Genomic DNA, 5,974 nt, shown 5'->3' with positions numbered 1-5,974 from the left:
TGTGTGTGTGTGTGTGATATGAGGACACTTCAGATCTACTGATTTTTTTTTTCATCTGGCCCAAAATGTCAAAGATCTCCTTTCTTAGCAAATTTCAAGTAAACAATACTGTACTATTAACTATAGTCACAGCACTGTATAGATCCCTAGAAGTTTCCTTGTTACTGAGTATTTGTTCCCTGATTTTTAGGATATGACACCAAAAGCACAGGCAACAAGAGCAAAAATAGACCTGGTGCCATGGCTCATGCCTGTAATCCTAGCATTTTGGAAGGCTAAGGTGGGTGAGTTGCTTGAGCATAGGAGTTTGAGACCAGCCTGGGCAACATGGCAAAACCCATCTCTACAAAAAAAATACCCCCCAAAATTAGCTGGGCAGGGTGTCATGCACTGGTAGTCCCACTTACTTGGGAGGTGGAGGTAGGAGGATTGCTTGAGCCCAGAAGGCTGAGGTTGCAGTGGGCTGAAATCACATGCACTCCAGTCTGGGTGACAGAGTGAAATACTGTCTCAAAGAAAAAAAAAAAAAAAAAGACAAAAATAAACAATTGGGACTACATCAAACTGAAAAGCTTCTACACAACAAAGGAAACAATGAGATGAGAAGACAACCTATAGAATGGAAGAAAATAGTCTATGGCCACACCAACCTGAATACACCTGATCTCGTCAGAATGGAAGAAAAACCATGTATCTGATAAGGGGTTAACATTCAAATTTCCACAACTCAATAATTCATGATTTTTAATGTCCCCTGCTAGTCATTAAGCCTCTCTAAGCTTCCCTTGATGCCACCTACCTCACCTGCAGAGCCATCTATGGGGTCAACAGCACCTAGATTGGGGTATTTTACAACATCCTTCCTTGGGACAACCCTGGGTTTCTGAGAGGTAGCTGGTGACCAACACTGGAGCGGAGCAAACATGAGAGTGTGGGTATGTCTTGCTGATGGAAAGTAATTATGTCTCAGCGATGTCTGGAGTATAGTTTTGGGAACAAACTGCTTAACTCCCAAGCATTGTGGATATTGGATGTCTGGGACTACAAAGAGCCTTGATTCCAAAATGAAACCAAGGGAAGATCTTAAAGGTAAGGGCACATTTGAGAAATGTAATTGATACTGATGCTCTGGGAAGGGAAGAGCATGGTCCCTTTAAATGATATCGAAGTGGGGAAGTGAAGTGCTGGGTAGAGGAGGGCGTGGTCCCTAGTGAGGGATCTACCCCCACGGACCTAGGTGAGGACAGGCATTTTTGTTTTCCTGCACAAATGTGGCATTTCCCAAGAACACCCTGGCCTGCCGTGCCCCATCTTGTGCCTATAAAAACCGGAGACCCTAGTAAGGCAGAGACAGAAGCGGCTGATCATCGAGAGGAACGCATGAGGACCTGGAGAGGATCACATCAGCAGGCACTGGCACGCCAGCAGGCCACCAACAGGCAGAACGGCGTGGAGTTTGGCAGGGGCAATCAGAGGAGAGCCCGGGCCCAAGTGGCCTGACTCCAGGGGAAATCCATCTCCCTTCTGTCTCCCCCATTTGCTGAGAGCTACTTCCACTCAAAAAAAACCTTGCACTCTTTCTCCAAGCCCACCTGTGATCCAATTCTTCCGGTACACCAACGCAAGAACCCCGGTATACAGAAAAGCCCTCTGTACTTGCCACAAGGTAGAGGGTCTAATTGAGCTGGTTAACACAAGCCGCCTATGGACGGCTAAACTAAAAGAGGACCCTGTAACACACGCCCATTGGGGCTTCAGGAGCTGTAAACATTCACCCTCCTAGACCCTGCTGTGGGATAGCAGCCCCACAGCCTGCCCGTCTGTATGGTCCTCTAGAGGTTTGAGCAGCCCGGCACTGAAGAAGGAAGCCACACCCCCTGTCACACGCCCTGAGCCCGGCAAGGGGGACAAGGGAAGCTTTCCCGTTTGTGTTCAACTTCAAGCGTTAAAGTTCCATAGCTAAATATGGCTATAATACAAGTTGTCACAAAAATCACTAAGCAAAAAAGCAAACTATAACATCCATGACCCATCAAAATAAACCAGCAAATAAAATTTGAATTAAGTTGGTCATAATAATCTAGAGATCAATTATTACAAATATGAAATGAATTTTGCAAGGTTGCTAAAACAAGAAAAATATATAAAAATGTATTTCTATGCATTTCTAGGTGTATAATCTAATAAAAGATTAAAAATAAAATTTATAAAATGGAAAGATATACCTCATTTATGGATTCAAAATTTAGGAGATCTCCCCCAAATTGTCTATAGATTTAAGTAATCCAAATAAAAAGCCAAGTACGTTTTTCTCCTTGCTTTCCTCCTTCCTTGTGATAATGGTATAGGTAAAATAAAAACAATAAGCATGAATATTATTCTGCTACTGAAAGTATAATTATCAAGTTTATGTAGAAGGCCAGGCATGGTGGCTCACAGCTGTAATCCCAGCACTTTGGGAGACTGAGGCGGGTGGATCACCTGAAGTCAGGAGTTCGACACCAGCCTGGCCAACTTGGTGAAACCTTATCTCTACTAAAAATACAAAAATTAGCCAAGTGTGGTTGTGGGTGCCTATAATCCCAGCTACTCAGGAGGCTGAGGCAGAAGAATCACTTGAACTGGGAGGCAGAGGCTGCAGTGAGCCAAGATCTTGCTACTGTACTCCAACCTGGGTGACAGAGTGAGACTAGGTGAAATTACATAATAGTTTATGTAGAGCCATGGAAAATATTGCTATGTAAAGTAAATAAAATAGTATGTTCAATATAATTGTAGGCCTATATGTAAAGGTCTATGAAAAAAGTTATGTTGGGGAGTGGTATTAGATTTTCTTAATGCTTCTATTACACTGGCTTTTAAGTTAAAATTTCCTGCTTAGTAACTCCAAAAATGTTAAGAATCCAAAAACATATAAAGACATACAAAACAAAACAACAACAAAAACCATGGCCAGAAGACCAGGCCTTTGTGTCCCTGGTAGGGTCAGTTTTTCCAAGCACTAGACTTCAGAATTCCTAGAAAAATAGGAGGCCCATTATGCAATGGAAATGCAGTCCCATATACCAAAATCATATATATATATATATATATATGTAATGTAAATACACACATATGTAATACACACACACAAAACGGAAAGATTACATCAATAGTTCTAGGGCCTTTGAGAAAACCAGCCACCATGCCATGCCATCTTGAGTATGCAGGAGCCTGAGGATGGAGACCCTATGTGAGGAATTGGGAAACTCCCTGCGTTTAGGGTCAGTCACCCTGAATACCAAACGCACTTTGAAACTGTGCTCTCAATTCTCCTTTCAGAAATTGGACACTTGAAACTTTTCAAAAGAAGAGAAAAATATATACTCTAATCTGAAGTTAGCCAGAGTGTGCCGTTGGACAGTTTCACTTTCAGTTTCTTACATTCTGAAGTTCTCTTGATTAGGAATTGGGTACCAGATGCAGTGCCTGATTCACAAAGCCCTTTGCTTGGTGTCTTCTGGATAAATGTGTGCCTCGCCCTGCCTGGGCACATGGGACACCCCCTGCTCCCCCAGCCCACCCCATGCACCTGGGGCCTGAGTCAGGAGCTGAGGAGCTGTTCTGACCTTCATCCCCATAAAGGCAGGGACACTGGTGGTGAACATGATTTCTGGGCTGACTCAGATGATTGTCAAATAAACTGAATTTAAAAATAATTCACTCAGGTACCTACTGGTACCTTTTCAGGATACGCACACTAAGTTAACAATATATAACCCCAAAATAACCCAAATGACTTAAGTGTTCTTAAAATGCCCTTAGAATTCCCCCACCCTAAAAAGCCTCAAGGATCCTGAAGATTTCTATAAACCTCATGCTAGTGGCTTTGACCTCTGTTAATTGCCGGGCCCCAACACCAGAGTTCCTGATTCAGCAGATGGAGTAGGGCAGAGAATCTGCATCTCTAATGAAGTTCTCAGGTGATGCTGATGTTTCTGGTGCACTAACTTTTCTAAATGAGTCTAAGGGGAACACTGTAATCACCTGGGGAGTTTTTTAGAACACCGATGTCTTTATTCCATACCAAGAGATTGTGGTTCAATTCTTCTGGGCTGTGGCATTGGCAGTAGAATTTTTAATACTGCCTCTTCCTTACTAACTGATATGGTTTGACTCTGTCCCTGTCAGGGTTGACAAGCAGACCCCAACCCCACGACAGATGAATAAATTCACTCAGACACAGGATACAGTGAAAGAGTGGGCTGGGGGTGTCCGTGGCCACTCAGCTGAAGGAGCTAACGGCTGCTGGCCGGACATGCTGGCCTTGCTGGGCTAGACAATTAAAATGACAAACAATAAAATGACACTAAGATTCCTAAATACTATTAGTCAACCCTAAATGATCCCAGAGGACCCTAAAAGATGCGAAATAACTTTTAGTGACCATAAACTCTAGAAACAAATTTAAATGCTGTAATAATTGAAAAATGTCCTAAATAACTTTAATAAAATTAAGATATAACAAAAAGGCCTAAATGACAACAAATGGACCTGCCAGGGTCCTACCAACTGTAAATCTAAAAACTTTGAAACCAAACCCTTGAAACAATAACCCTAAATCATCCCAAAAATGAATTTCAAAAATCATACATAATAGTAAAAGATTCTAAATAGCCACAAAATATTCTAAATGACCTGTGGTGACTCCTAACACCCCTAGAGGTTCCTAAACCTTGAATGACCCAACTTTAAAAACAAAGAACCCAGCCAGGCGAGGTGGCTCACACCTGTAATCCCAGCACTTTGGGAGGCTGAGGTGGGTGGATCATGAGGTCAAGAGATCAAGACCATCCTGGCCAACATGGTAAAAACCCCATCTCTACTGAAAAATACAAAAATTAGTAGCTGGGCATGGTGGCACATGCCTGTAGTCCCAGCTACTTGGGAGGCCAAGGCAGTAGAATTGCTTGACCTTCGGGGGTAGAGGTTGCAGTGAGCTGAGATTGCACCACTGCACTCCAGCCTGGCGCCTGGTGACAGAGCGAGACTCTGTCTCGTTTTTTGTTTTTTGTTTTGAGACGGAGTTTCACTCTTGTTACGCAGGCTGGAGTGCAATGGCATGATCTTGGCTCACCGCAACCTCCGCCTCCTGGGTTCAAGCAATTCTCCTGCCTCAACCTCCCGAGTAGCTGGGACTACAGGTGCGTGCCACCATGCCCAGCTAATTTTTGTATTTTTAGTAGAGACGGTGTTTCACCTTGTTGACCAGGATGGTCTTGATCTCTTGACCTCATGATCCACCAGCCTCAGCCTCCCAAAGTGCTGGGATCATAGGTGTGAGCCACCATGCTGGGCTGAGACTCTGTATCAAAACAAAAACGAAAACAAAAACAAAAAACAAAGAATCCAAATGCTATTCAGTGATTCTAAATAACCTCAAATCTTGTTTTTGTTTTTTTTTTTTTTTAATCCCAAGTCCTTATCTAGCCTACCTGGACCTGCTACTGAAACACCAGGAATTCAGGCTATGTCCTAACGCCTGCCTCCCAGAAAGTCAATCACTGAGACAATGAGCCTTGCCAAGGAAGAGGGCTTCAGTCAAGTGCTGTAGCTGAGGAGACAGAAGATCAGTCTCAAATCCATCTCCCTGAGAGACTAAAATTAGGAGTTTATATAGCCAGAAAGAAATGTAACCATGCATGGGAAAACAGGAATTAGGGAGGGGTAAGCAAGAGGAGTTGGTCAACAGGAGGCAGGTGGTCGCTTAGGCAATCATGATGGGCGAGGGGTTTTGCCTCACCAGATGCAATGATCTGGTGAGTGTCAGATCCTTGATGCTGTCTAGGAGGCCTGATAGCTGGTTTCCTGAGAAAGGAACTCAGCTAAGACAAGTGTCACTTTCTCAGGTTTAAGACTGAGAGGATCAATTTCTCTGTTTCTTCAAAGAAACCAGGCCAGGCCCGGTGGCTCATGCCTATAATCCCAGCACTTT

This window comes from Callithrix jacchus, chromosome 5, assembly GCF_049354715.1.
Source record: "Callithrix jacchus isolate 240 chromosome 5, calJac240_pri, whole genome shotgun sequence".
Taxonomy (NCBI): domain Eukaryota; kingdom Metazoa; phylum Chordata; class Mammalia; order Primates; family Cebidae; genus Callithrix; species Callithrix jacchus.
The sequence above is the reverse complement of the archived record's forward strand: the minus strand, read 5'-3'. Positions refer to the sequence as shown.